Source organism: Melospiza georgiana, chromosome 6 (genome assembly GCF_028018845.1).
Source record: "Melospiza georgiana isolate bMelGeo1 chromosome 6, bMelGeo1.pri, whole genome shotgun sequence".
Classification (NCBI taxonomy): Eukaryota; Metazoa; Chordata; class Aves; order Passeriformes; family Passerellidae; genus Melospiza; species Melospiza georgiana.
In genome coordinates this window covers 46,818,570-46,833,638 of record NC_080435.1, presented here as the reverse complement: position 1 = coordinate 46,833,638, position 15,069 = coordinate 46,818,570, and the positions used below count along the sequence as shown (strand labels likewise).

At 44.6% G+C, this 15,069-nt stretch overlaps 1 non-coding gene across 1 annotated transcript; it reads left to right on the top strand.

The window, feature by feature from the left end:
• The first annotated feature begins 2,859 nt into the window (after positions 1-2,859).
• TRNAT-UGU (transfer RNA threonine (anticodon UGU)) lies at positions 2,860-2,932 on the top strand. Its single transcript has one exon. It is a non-coding gene; the product is annotated as a tRNA-Thr (tRNA).
• Positions 2,933-15,069: the final 12,137 nt, after the last annotated feature.

The window sequence follows — 15,069 nt, the reverse complement described above, 5'->3', positions numbered from 1 at the left end:
CCAGTCAATCTTTTTTCATGGATGTAAATGAGCCTAGAACAAAACAATAACAGACAGAAAAAGCCAGTATTTCAAACATTTACATTCAGTCATTTATATAAGAGGAGTAGGAATTTATTTTAAATTAAAATTGTGGGGGTTTTTGATAATGCTACCTCTGAAAAATACAGAAAACACTCTACTCCTCCCATTGGTACGTGCTGCCACTTCCAGTTTTGCTCTCCTCAAGTATCACAACTGGTGCATTTCTTTTGGTGTTCAGGGAAGATGAACATCTGTGACTCCAGGAGTCAGTCCCTGATGAAGGGAGAGGTAAGTGCCAAGCGCCTCAGCTGTGCTGACAGCTCTCACACAGGTTTGGTACAATCCTGTCTTTCTGAGCCTCAGCTCCTAAGGGAGCTGTGTTCTGTATTGCTTTCTTTTCAGTGCACAGTCCTTTTCCCAAGTTAATTGAATGAATGGAATGCCTATTAGCTCTTGAGGCCTGTGTGTCTTAAGGATGCAAGGCTTTTAAATAATAAACCCAGTACAACTGTTTTTGTTCAAAGAGGGTCCCTTTGAACTACAACTGCAATGTCTGGCAGCCCTAGTGGTGAAAGGTCCATCCCCATCAGGCCTTAAAAAACCTTTCTGAAATATTTTCTGGCTGTTCTGCCTTAGAAGTGACATGAGGTAGCAGAAGAAAACAACAAATGTTGAAGAGAACTTATGGTAACATGTAACAAGTTTTCATAAATTATATTTTTGGTTTGGTGTTGGGGATTTTGGGTGTTTGGGGCTTTTTAAAAATAATGCTAAATATGTTCGGGACTTCTGTGCACTGATGCACTTGCATGACAGTCTCCAGCAGGGATTTCACTGACTTTTCCAAGTTCATAGATAGGCATGTGGCAACTCAGGCTGAGCATGAAAAGTGGCATGGGGGAAAGAACCACACAGTCTTTTGCAAGGCAATGACATTTTTCTGTTTTCCAGGGTGTGACAATTAATCATGACAATATTATCTTAACAACAAATAATCTGTAGGCCTATAGATTCCTACAATGCAGTGCTCTTAAACTTCCACTGCATTACACATGTGTAGATAGGACACACACACACCATCTAGAAAAGCTTTAAAGCTGCTACTGGCATTCATCACAGTTTTGAAGACTGAAAAGTCTGCAACCTGGCTTAGTATCAAGCATATCTCAGAGGAGACATGTCCTTAAAATAACACAGCAAATAATGTATGATTAATACATACATATGTAATTTCAACACTAATATCTTGGTCATGACGACTAGAAATACAACAAACACTTGTTATTTCCAGAGTAGAGATCTGAGATGAAGTGCTTAGTGGATCCAAACACTTAATCTTCACTGAATATTTTCACAATATTCAAATACATACATGCATGTAATGAGTATCATTCAATGAAGAAAATCAACTTGCCTCCTGTTATTCTGTTGACTGTATCTACTATCCAGCTGCTGCATGGAGTTTTGTTTCAAGAGTCAGGAATAATTTTTCAGTGTTTATTTCAAATTTCACTGACATCATTTATTAAAATCTATCAGGGCATTAAAGTGAGAAGATACTTTGAAGGAAAAACTCTTTGGGGAGAAATCACATATTAACACATCTAGTGCCCAGGATACTGCAGACCCTGATGCTGCTGTGGACTTTTGAGGTTTATTTCCATAGTGTAACATTCTTTGTTTCAAGATTTTGTTAAGCCAAGCCAGGTTTACGAGCTCCCCCACTGCATCCCTTTCCCATCTGCTGATCCAAGTTTGAATTCTATACAAAGAGATATTAGTACAGAATGAAGACAGGGCCCGGAACAGAGCTTTCTGAAAGGCATATGGCTGCAATAATTTTATCTGCCATGAAGTTTAAAAAATGTTCAGGCCATTCACAAGTGATCACAGACCCCTCGCCAATGCGTGCTGTTAGCAGGGATGATACCCAGCACCAGCAGTGCACACCAGCAGTACATTTAGATGGGTCCAACACCGTGGCTGCCTTCCACCTTTTAGCTGTCAGCTGACGCTTCTGAGCTCTGTAACCTCTGTTAAAGTTGATCTGCAGGCACCAGGTGAGAGAATTACCTAGAAATCCTCTCTAGGGTCCATGCTCAGGGCTGCAAGGCGTCACTCAAGTGATGCTCAGAAGCCCCGGGCAGCACCCCTGCTCACACTTCCTAAGAACACCCAACCTCTGTTGTAGTAACCCTTTGTTACGACAGGGTGTTTTTACTCCTCGCCGGTACAGATCAGGCTGTATGTCAGACATTCGCCCACCCACCGTATTTCTCCTCCGGCGCCTTTGCTGGCCCGGCCGGACGCGCTCATCCCAGCGGCTTTATTTGCCGCTTTTGCAGCGGGCCCAGGGACCCTCCTGCAGCCCGGGCTCTCCCACGCAACCGCGGCGGCCGCCCGGGAGAGCCGGGAGCGGCACCCCGGGGGTGGCGGGCGAGAGCCGGGGCAGGGCGGCGGGATCCCCCGGGGAGCGGGGACAAACAGAGCGGCGGGCGGGGTGCCCCGGGGAGAGGGCACAAACGAGGCGGCAGGCCGGGGGCCCCGGGAAGAGGGCACAAACAGGGCAGCGGGCGGGGTGCCGGGGGTAGAGGGGACAAACGGGGCGGCAGTCGACTCCCGCCGAGTTCCGGCAGTTCCTGGGCGGGCAGGAGCGGCTCCGGGCGGGCCGCGGGCTCCCCCCGGCGGCGGCGGCGGGCAGGCCGCTGTGCAGGGCGGGCCCTCAGGGGCCAGCGGAGGGCGGGGCCGGCGGCGCGGGGCCCGGGGCGCCCGGCAGGGGGCGGCGGAGAGGGCCGGAACGGGTCTTAGGTACAACCGGGATAATTACGGAGCGGCGGCTCCATAGCTCAGTGGTTAGAGCACTGGTCTTGTAAACCAGGGGTCGCGAGTTCGATCCTCGCTGGGGCCTTAGGATTTTGTTTTTATTTTTTTTTTTCAGTCGTGCACCCACGACTAACGAGCCTGATTTTGGGTATTTTGGTGGTGGCGGAGCAGTGCATGCGTGCAGGCTCCGGGGGCTTCCTCTTAAAGGAAACGCTTTGGAAACAAACGCGTTCTGTAAAACCTGAATGTTAACATTACCAGAGGCCGCCAAATTAACTCATGGCTGTGCTTCGTGCCGGCAGGGGAGTGGGGGGGGGAACAATAACCTTTTTGGGAAGCAGCGTGGGAATGGCTGAGTAAATATTTGCACAGCTCGCGTCACAATTTTCCTGATGGCAGCTTTGGCAAAATACTGTTAGGGGTTTAAAAGGAACAAATTGCCCCTGAGTGGAGAATAAGCTGGACAGGATTATCTGAATCTTCACAGCTTGTCAGGCAAGCCAGGCTGTTGGGTTTATTTCTGTGCTGGAGACTGGACAGCGAAAATGTAACGATTCTTTGCCCCTTCCACCCCCCTTTTTACGTTATAGAAAGAGCTAGAAAGCCCCACACAAATCGCCTTGAGCACAACGCTTCAAAGATACGCATTTGTGTTTTTTTCAGATACCCTGTCAGTGGGGAGTTTGGTTTCCAGCACTGCAAGCACGGGAGCAATCGTTAACGCCATCAAAGAGGGCAATTAATACACGCGCTCCGCTGAGGGGGAAGGCGCAGGCCTGCAGCCCATGCGGGGCTCGGCCCAGTCCAGGTGGGGCTGCTCGGCCCGTACGGGGCTCGGCTCAGCCCATGTGGGGTTCGGCCCAGGCGGGGCCCCGGCCCGTGCGGGGCTGCCGAGCCCGGGCAGCCGCCGCAGGCTGCGCCTCAGCGCGCCGCAGGTGTGGCGAAGACGCGTGGGTGCCTCGTAGCTTGCAGCCCGTGTTATACCCTCACAGCTCCTATCACAGCTTCTCTCCAGCTTCCTTCCTCTGCTGAGGGGAGATCAAAGCTGTGAGGAGAGAAAGGGGCTATTTCCCCTTATGACTGGAGTTGTGCTATGCCACGAGGCACACATTTGAATTTGTAGTGCTTTGGGGTACTTACACGTAGTAAGAGTTTGCATGGAATGACTCCTTGTTTGTTACTGCCTCCCCACCCCATCTGGGAAAACAGTGCTCGATCCTAATCTCGGTTTTACCACCTGACTGCCATCCTACACGATTCCTTGGTTCAGCAGTCTTCCCAGAGTCCTTGTGACAGATCCATGGAGGTGGTGCTAAAACCCATTCCTTGGGAGGATGTGTTCTCTCCGGGGGCTCTGGTCGGGGCTGGGTACAGCGTTCCTGCGTTGGCACGGAGCCTGGTCTCGCCAGGACCAGCCAGGGCACCAGCGGATCCCTGGGATGGTACAGATGGCCTGCAGAAGTCACACGTGTGTTCAGGTGGCTGCGTGGACTGCTTCGTCTCCCGCAGGATCCTCTAGAACGAACATGCCGGAGCTCCCCAAGCGCTGGCGCCGGCACAGCCCAGGGCGTCAGTCGGTGTCCGGCTGCAGCGCTCCAGCCGCGGCCGGGAAGAGCGTGCACCAAGGCTCGGCTGCAGAGCTCCCCACTACGGACAGGGCTCAGCTACTCCCGTTCGCTGGAGCTACACGTGTGAGCTGCCACGGGTGCTTTCCGGGATGCTCGCTGTGCCCTGCGGGGTGGGGCCGAGCCCCGTGCCAGCACTCGAGCGGCGCTGCCCCCGCCGGGCTGCCCCGTGGAGCCCCGGGGCTCCGGGCCCCGCGTTACATAAGCGGCGGAGCGCGGCCGATGCCGCCGGAGGCCTCCAGGGGGAGAGCCAGCCCCTAGGAACGGGAGGGCGGAAGGAAGGGAGTGTAGCCGGCTGCTCCGAGCGGGAGGGCGCCCCCGGCCCGGGCCGTGCCCGCAGCGCTGAGCGAGCCCCGGCGCTCGGGCGCAGCCTGGCGCGGCCGCCGTCAATGCCGAGTTTTCATTTCCAGAGGTGTTTCTTCACAATTAACTAGGCCCTATTTTAACGTAGCGCATTAAGAGTCCTGGCGGTAGTTCCGCTGCCCCATACCCTGCGCAGACCGGGCTGCAGCGCTCCGCTCCAGCCTTCCCCTGGGAGCCGGCACTGAGCCATCGGTGCCACCTCTCCTGCCTCCAGAGCATCCGAGCACAGGCATGAGTGGAAAGCAGGAGATACACCCAGGCCTTCCTCCGAGCTGGTCTTCCCTGCCTTCTCCATCCTCCAAAGGACACCTATATACTATTCTCTGATCCCACCCAAGGAGTGAGCCCAAAATTTCCTTCATCCTCTACATGTGGTGTCATCTGCACTTCATTTCTAGCTATGAAGGAAGCTTTATTAGTAGCTGTTGCTACTGAAGGTGAGAAATGTGTCAAAGCTTTGCTCAAAAACTATGAGGTGACCTTCACTAGGTCCAGTGATGCAGTCATTACTGATGTCATTAGGAAATATCTGTACTGTTTGTTTCTCCAAGCTGTGGTGAGGAGCCTGGGTAGTATTAATTGTGTTTCCATTTTGGACTGCTAGCTGAGCCCCTGAGAATTACCACAGTGTCTGGAAAGACACATACCTTGTCATTGCTGCAAGGCCTTCTGAACTCAATGAAGATATTTCTCCTTGTTATGTTTTTTTCCAGGAAATTTATACCCATCTGCTCAGTTCAACAGCAGGAGGCCTTAGACAAGAAGAGACTGTTTGCTTCATGAGTCTACTATTTTTCTTTCCAGATATGTGTAAAAAAAGGATACATCATTTTACTGCAGTGTGATATCATTTTTGACAATGAGAATGGGGAATCAAAGTCAATGGCCAGTGAAACTGGTTTTGTCAAAATGGCTTATAATGAAATATAAACACATTCAATATTCCACATGCATTGATATTGTGCAGATGCTGCCAAAACAACATGAATTTCTAAGGACCCCGAACAACCTCTCTCATACCCAACTTCAAGCACTTTCTAAACCCAAGATTAGTAAAGAATGTTTCTATTTCTTTTCTCAGAAAGGAACTAAAGAAATTCCCACTAATGTTTGTGTATTTTCTGCAAGTGCTTTAGTTTGATATCAGAATTTGGATTTGTGCCAGTGAGGTAGAGCCAAAAATGAAAGTTCAGGGGTTTTTTCTGACCTAATGCAAATACAACCATGAAGAAAGTCTTCAATGAGCAGCAAAAATGTTTATTTCTACTAACCTAAGGTTGTTAACAGTAACACCAAAAGGAAAAATGCCTTTGTCTTCTAAAACTACTATATTTAGTTAGACATTGCTCTTTTGCTTGTCTTCTAGTTGCTAAAAGAACACAAGCTATGCTGCTCCTGGTCAGGTTCTTCATGATGTTCCACACTGATGCCTTACCTCCCATCTCTACAAATTTAACAGCCCTGTTACTTTGTGTAGAGCTCCTTTCATAGGGTGTCATTAACAAATTTGCAGGAGCTGTTTGAAGGTCAGTAGAAGTCTATGTGCCACAATCACCAAGTACAATATTGATCCAGTATGGTAGACCCTGACCTCCAGACTGAGCTGTTTCCTTGAGCCTTTTCCTCCTTGTGTGCCAAGGAATTTCTCCCTTTTAAAAGGAAGTAACTAAAATAGTTCCTTAGTAGTTCAAGATGAGACTCAGGCCAAATTCATCCCCAGATGAAGAGAGCTAAATGCAGTAGGACTTTGAATGATGATTCAAGACCATCTTCACAAGGGAGTAACATTAAATAAATCTGTGCTTACTGGTGTTCTTGGCAAGAGGCTGTATTTTTGAGCCACTGAGCTATGGATGGAGAGACAACTAATGAACCCACCTGGCTTCTAGTACAGACATTATTTACTGCCATGTTAGCACATGAAGAATGATGCTTAAAAATAATGGGAGCCTCTCTGGTAATGAAAAAATGCAGGTGAATTAAACCATTCACTCTTTGCCAGGGTAGTGACTGTTGGGTTTTAAAGAAAAACAGTGTTTTCTGTATTTTCAGGAAGTCTTTCCTAACACTTGAAGAATAGAAGAAGAGCAAACAGAAACGTCTTGTTGCAACTCCCCAGAATATTTAACTGACTGCACAAGGTGTGATACTAACCTTGCTTCTACTTTAATATTGGTGTTTGTCTTTAGACTTTCATGGTGCACTTCACCAGAGTGGTGTTGTCTTAAGATAAAACATGGCCTTTTTCCCTGCAGTTTATAATCTAATGATGGAAACACTGGGTTCTGGCAGCACAGAATATAGGCATGATACAATAGGTTTGAATATATAAAAATGCATACAGCAGTAGAGGGGATGGTCCTTTAAAAATCTAGGGTGTGTGTGTAATTTATTATGACTTGAGAATATCTGAAAAAGAACTTGAGTTAAGAAAGGATGAAACACTGTTGATTTAGAATCTATGTGTGTTATGTATAGACAAAAAAAGTCTCTCCTGACCTCACTAAACTTAATGGACTCTTCAGATTATTGCAGTATTTCTGGCTTTTAGGTGACAAAAAATTAGCATGCAAGTAGAATTATTCTTAAGGATAAGTTGAGGTTTAAATATAATTTAGCAGGCTCTCCTGCCTGCTTCTCTTGGACTGGTTCTCTAAATGTATTCTGGTTCACCTTACCTTAATATGAACATAAATTAATTTAGAGATTGTAAATGAAGAACCTTTACTGTAAAATAAGTAACTTCAACTTCTGTTTGAAGCAGAGGGGCTGCTCTGCTGACAACAGAGGTGTCAGAACAGTACCTGATGCTCCATGTGTCTGACTGCCAATCTGCATATATCTGATTACCTCAGACAGTACATAGGCTTCTCAAAAGTAAAGCATATTTGTTCCTTCTGAAGATAAACACAGGACTTGTTCCTGCTGGTCACCAAGTTACAGACTATTTTTGGACAAGAGTGCTGTTGCTTGCAATCCCCTGCTGTGTTTGTGAGACTTGTTAATGACCATGGTGCCTGCACATGTAAACAGGCACAAATTGCAATATGTTTGTTCCCTCCTGACAAGAGGTTATGAACACATCTGCTCATTCCTGCCACAGAAAGAACCTTAATCCATATCAAAAGCCATTTCTAATAAAAATTAGCACAGAGCAAAACCACAAGGATGAGTATTTCTCACTGCATATAGCAGCTGTATAGAGATATCTCTACCAATATGCTATATTTTGTTTGATTGAAAAAACACATAATTGAAAACTCATAAAGTTGAACTATGCAATTATATGACTGTAAATATGACCACATTCTTCTGAAGAGTCCTCAAGGCAAGAAGATAAAGGTTTTTTAAAGTATTTGATTTGCAAATAAAAATAGTATTTGCATCCAACTATCCTTCTGAGTGTTATTTGTAGTACAACTTCTTCACTGCTTTTTGATAATTACTCAGTTAAATGGCAAATGTTTTTAGTGAGTTAAGAAAGAGTTTTGCTTTCTGGTACAGAGAACCTTTAGTAACAAACCCTTCAGCCAGCAGGCTGCTAAGAAAAATTTGAGAATGCTCTCCCTGCTTATTTTATGTGTTGAACATATAGGAGTTTTCCTATTATTTTTATAACTTCACTTAAATTCAATGAGTTTCCTGTGCTCTGCAGATCCATTGTCCTGTGAAACTGATAGAAATGCTGGTATATTTTGGTCCTCTTTCAATGAATAATAGGCCTTATTCAGTGTTAAACTTTATAAATGGCAGTCACAGTGCACATGCAGCAGCTCTCCAGGGCAATCAGATGTGTGTGTGTGCCAGCAGACTGTTCACTTCACCTTGCAAAAAAGGGCTGTTTGAGTCTAGTAGATTTTTTTAAAACTCTAGTCTGGATTTATTGGGGGAAATAAAAAGCTTGTTCAGATGTTATAATTAGCTGCTTAATAACTGCAGGCTTCTTACCAGCAGGACAGCAGGAACAGAACTGGAAAATGCTGTCATGACTATTCTAAAATCATTTGGTTGTCCCTGGAAGACTTTTCTGTTGAGTGCTAGTCTGAGCAGTGTGTCTTTGCTGCATTCTCTGTGTAGTTAGAGGGAAAATGTGTCTGTTCAAGAATTTCTTCCTCATATTTAATCTAAACAAAACCCTCTTATAGCTTCAAGTCATTACCCCTTGTCCTGTAAAAAGTCCCCCTTCAGCCTTCTTGTAAGACCATTTATGTACTGAAGGGTACAATGAGGTGTCCCCAGGGTGAACAACCCCAACTCTCCTCTTGTAAAGCTTTTCAAAATGTTACCTGTGAGATTATTACAATTGCAGTGCTAACATAAGTAACCCACATTCCAAGTTCTGAGCAGCAGAGAAGAAATCTCAATGTGAGGCCAAGTCTGGACCTGATAGAAACAGTGGAGATAAACCCTTGACCTTAGAATCAGGGATTTTTAATGCCTAGTTTTCAATGTGATTGTCACCTCTCTGTCCCATTCTGTGTTGCTTGCCTGGCATGCTCAATTTCCCCTCCAGGCAGTTGGTGGAAAAGCAGATAGCTGAACATTACAGGTGCCCCTCATAAACTGGGGGTGTTACAGTGCAGAGCCTCATGAAGCAGGGACAGGCTGTGTTCCAGCTGTGCTTCAGGGCTGGGAGAAGCTTGCTGTGCAGCTGTGCAGAGGAATTAGTGACTGCATTCAAGCACAGTAGCATCAATCATGAAGAATCAATTCTTGCTCCTCCCCTCAGAGCTGCAAAGTGCCAGGGGCCAGCTGCCCTCAGAGAGAGTTGATAAACACATCTGGGGAAATGTCAGGCTGGTTCAGGCAAAACCAATACTCCTAAACCACTACTGACAGAAGCCTGTATCTCATCCAGCCCTCAGTGATGCTGCTGTAACAGCTGAAAACCTCTGATCCTGCATGTCTTTTATCCATTTTTCCATCCTGCCCTGGGCTTTCCACACATCCTTGCTCTCTTGGCTTCATGCTGCTTTGACCCTTCATTTGCATTCATCTCTTACTGTTCTAATCTGCTATTTAAAAGCCAGGCTTTAATTTGTGCCTCTTGTTTGCTTTATCCCACCACAATAGCCATTAGTTATGCTTTTTCAGCACACTCTCACAGACAAGTACAATTTTTTTTAAGTGCCCCTCCCAAAAGTAGATAGATTTTCCTGTGATGATTTTTCGGTTTCCTTTTTTCTTCAAGACATTTATATTCCACTATTCCAGCATTTTCAATGCCCTTTAATATTCAGCTTGGCTTTTCTGCTTCCTCAGGGTTTCAATTTCCTTTTGGCTAAGAAAGAGAAACTAGGTGAAGATGTAATGCAGCTGGACAATTAGCCACTAAAAATAGTTTGCTAAAGGTCTGGGCAATACAGAGACAACTATAAATATCAGATTTGCGGATGATGTGGATTCAGGCTGAGTGGTGTGCTTAATCCTCAGTGCTCTGCTGAACGAGTCACTAAGGCTGCACTTTAATAAACACTCCTAAACCAGATATAGTCTTCTGCTATCTGTAATCCCCAAACTTTCAGTTGCCCACCACAGCCTACAGAATTTAAATTGGAAATAAAATCCTAAAATAAGATTATTTTCTCTACTGTTCTGTCTTAGAAAAACGATACCATATTTTCTCAAGTCAAAATGACATCAGCATCAGTTATGTAATGGTAGTTGAATTAGAGTGTAGTAAAATTAAAGTCCAGCCCTTGGTAACTTAGGATCAGAGATCTGTTTTGTTTGGCTGAGCCTCTTGGTTAATTCCACTCAAATGAAGGCCATGACAATTCACTTACAGTTGGTGCTCTGTGGCAGCATGCTCAGTCAGCATTTTACTCCCACACACCTCAGAACTCCACCGACATCCCCCTGAGGAAAGGCTGGCTGCGTGCTGGGCAAGGGCTTCAGCATTCAGCTCACAGTGTGACATGTCCATCAGTGCATATGTAAACATTGCAGGGATAGAGCTGCACTGACACCAAATGTCAGTGAAGTGCAAGGCTGAGAGCAGGAACAAGACTAACAGCAGGGATTACACTGCAATTCTACATTAGTTCTACACAAGCTTGGTCTTTATGGGTAAGTTAAAAGTTACTGCCTTCTAGCTTGTGACATCAGGGTGGAAAGTGACAAATTTCTGTTCTACACACAGTGCTCATCTTTGGTTATCACATGCCCTGAATTTCTGAGACATGGTTTTGTCAAAGATGCAGATGACTTCTAAAATTGTTTGGATTCCTAAAGATCTCTAATAAAAACAATTTATTTAGTGAAACTGTTGGTTGGGGTTTTTTTCCTAAAGCAAGGTTATTTTATGTTTCTTAATTAATTAATTACCTTGTCATGCACAATCATTCCTGCTTCACTTAATATTGCATCTCAAATTCTTCTAATGTTTAAGTGTGCCCAAAAAAACCCCACCCCAATATCCCTTAGAACATTTATTTGCCTCCACTTTCTGATCCTACAGTGTGAAATCATGTTTTCTAATCCTAGCCAAGAGATTTTGTCCTGAAAGAAGCATGAAGTTTCTGATATATCAGAGTTAGCACCAAAGAATTCTGTGACAGGAACGAGTGATAGTAAGAAAAGAGGGAAAACAAAACCTTGCAGTGTGTTTGCCCAAACCAGTTGCTTTTCCCCTGAGGCTTCCAAAGCCCCATAACAATGCAAGATGCCTCCTAATGCAAAGATCAGACCTATTATCTTGATAAGGCTTACCTATTGAAAAATTACTGAAGGATTTAATTACAGTGATTGTTAGCTGCATTCCAGATTATTATCTGTGAAAATAAAATTATTATCAGTTAATCTTTAAAAAGTCAGTCAATTAATTAGTTCAGGAGAACCAGTCAAAACACTGTCCTTGATGTTATTAGAATTAAATTCCTAACATACATAGCCTGCATTTCAAATTTAAATTCTAGAGTAGCTTACTCCACACAAATTGGCAAATGCCAGGACCTTGCAGGATTGTAAAAAGTAGACTAGAGCCCTCTTGCCCTAAAGTTAGTGAAAGAGTTCATTGTAGTTTTTGCCAGTCACAGGAGGCAACTGAGGTTGGGTGGACAAAGAGGAAGTGCTAGAAAGCAATGATTGATGAATCTCTTGCATCCAGACATCAGACACACATTCTCACTAACACATTTCTGAGCTGCATGTCTTCCCTAATGAGGTCTCAGCAGTGGTGTCATCAACAGTGAGCTCTGTAGTGCCTCAGGGGCTGCATCTCTCTATTGTCTTGACATCCAGTCAGGACATAGCACAGTGGAAAAAAGCTACCTGTCACCTTTATCAGCTTAGCCTGTGGTACAAGCACTCACAAGCTGTTTATACATCAGCACTTCTGTCTGTCATTGCTATCAACAAATGAGGGGGAAGACACCAGAGAAGATTTCTTCAAAATTCTAGGCATGGACAAAAGCAGAGTCTAATTTTTCCCTTTCCCCCTGACCTCTTGACTGCTTTCTGCTATCTTTCTGCTGAGCTACTGCCTCTTCTGATGCACTTCCATTCTATCTAAGAACCACTTTGGCTGGACAATAACCTGGCGTAGAAATTTTAGACTCCTGTCATTTTTATTCTTCCCCTCTGAGCCCCACAGAACCAATTCTATTTTATGTAAAGTTGTTTTGGTAATGTAGATGGCACTGCTTCAGTGAGGGATGCAGAAGCAGGTTTGGTACACCACCTTGCTGTTGACTCAAATGTAGTGAGTATTGGCTGTAGTTTGAACCCATGATGAAGATTCCTCTTTTCCCTGCTTTTCATCTTCATCAAGCTGAGAGCAGGAATCTAAGAAGCCAAAGATGTCAGAATACTTATTCTTTGGCATGGGACCTTGGAATCTTAGAACCATAGAATATGCTGAGATGGAAGAGACCCATCAGGGCCATCAAGTCCAACTCCTGGCCCTGCACAGGACACCCTGCGAGTCACACCATGTGTCTGAGAGCATTATCCAAATGCTTCTTGAACTCTGTCAGGCTGGTGCTGTGGCCATGCCCTGGGGATCCTGTTCCAGTGCCCAACCATGCTCTGTATGAAACACTTTTTCCTGATATCCAACCCAAACTTCCCCCAGCTCAGGTTCATGCTGTTTCCTTGAGTCCTTCACTGGTCACCACCATAGAGATCCATATCTGTCCCTGTTTTTGCCTCATGAGGAAGTTCTAGACTGCAGTGGGGTCTGCCCTCAGACTCCTCATCTCCAGGCTGAACAGACCAAGTGACCTCAACTGCTCTTCACATGGCTTCCCCTCAAGGTCCTTCACGGTCCTCATGGCCCTCCTTTGGATGCTCTCCACTAACTTAATGTCTTCTTATATTCTGGTGTCCAAAATTGCACAGAGGACTTGAGGAAAGTATCTGCCATGACACTTTTGTCTTAACTCATTGTTGATTACAGGCACACTTCCTTTGTTGTTTGCTTTAGGATGAAATCTTGTCCCTTTTTTGGAATGTCCCCTGTTGACAAGCCCTTAGGTGACTCTTGTTAATAACCTAATTTCTGTGACTCCACAAAAGCCCCAAGCAGTACCTGCAGATCAGTTTCTACTTGAAGTTAGAACTGATAAGGTAAATTATAATTTAAAACCTTCCTGAGGGAGAGATGACTCTCGCATAGTCGAGTAGCTGTCCCTGACCTTGCTTATTGAAAGAAAATGACCCATATGAAAGCTGATAGAAAAGGAAGAGTTTTAGTCACAGAATATTTATTATTAAAGATGTAGTTTTATTTCATGGTAAGAAGAGAACCTACAATTTGATCTCTTGCTTTTAAAGAGGAGAAAAGAAACAATCTTAACTGCTTTTATCATTAAAATACTATTATTAGTATAACAATAAAAAAGCTTAGAAAAGTCTAAGAAAAATACATAAAAATATGTATTTTTATGAACTATATCCAGATGTAATACAGGGCTTAGGCGCTTGTGAGCCAATCCAATGTGATCCAATTGACTATGGCAGCCTGTCAGCTGAAGTTACTATAGAGGACTGCATGTATGCCTCAACTGCTCAGATAATTGCTCAGTTCATGTATGTCAGTTGATAAAGATCACTAACCTAGGAATATAATAAGTAACTTACTGATATTCTGTGTAAACAAATGTACATCTATTTTTAAACAAATATACATGTGCAAAATAATGCATGTTGTGTATTCCAAAAATCTCTTCATTCTTACCAAGCTATTTATTTTATTGTAATTTCATATATATCAAAATTTTAGACTTGTAGTTAATGTCCTGAAAGTATCAACTCACTGTGGGTTTGTATAAATATATTATTGTACAATCTGTGAATTGGTGAATATTTTGATAAAATTGCAGCTACTTCAAATTCTGGACTGCAAAGACCAGCTGGGTGAACTTACATCAGCATGTGCCTCTGCCATCTGGGACTGAGTGTTACCAGACATTCATCACAGGGCTGGTACAACCTGATGGAATTTGTTTGCTGTACCTCAAGGACATGAGGCAGGTATTTGTGTCCTTCCTTTCTACTGAAGAAATGTTGAAAAGATGCTTTTGAGAGAGGCATTTTTTTCCACCTGCCAGAGTCATAGGATCTTCAGGCCAAAGGGTACCAGGAAAGAGAAACTCAAGCACGGGCAGATGTCACAGTGATGTGGCACAATCCCCATCACTCTTTCCTAGGAACGGTTTGGTTTACAGATGGGATAAAACTGCTAATTGCATTGACAGTCACTGACAACCAGGGTCACTGGAAGAGAGTCGTGGCTGCTTCCCTCTGCCCTGAGAGCTCCAGTCCCATGCACAGGCAGAGAGCTGGAACTGGCTTGGTGGCTGCTCTGCAGAGATGTCTCATTGCTTCCGGATGAGCCCTCTGCCTCGAGCTTCCCTGGCTCCGCTGGTGATAAGCGCAGATAAGGTCTGGCACACTTCCTCTGCACGGGGCTGCTCCGGTGCCTGCAGGAAATCAGCCCTTCCCATCACAGGTGTGCTGAGAACAAGAAGGATTTCAGTATTTCAAACTGGAACTGAGAATTGACTATTCTTGAAGCAGGTATTTTCTACAGCTGGCAGGGTTATTTTATGGTGGTATAATAAAAACCACATTCCCTGTGTTAGTTTGTGGAGGAGGTTGTCTGAGACTGCCACAACTTCAATAAACTGAACATCCATTTTCTTTACTTACCTTCTTCCACCCAAAAAGGCAAATTATTCTGAAAAGCCAAGTTAATCACTTGGAAAGAACTTAGCTTGGTTTATCACTGTTA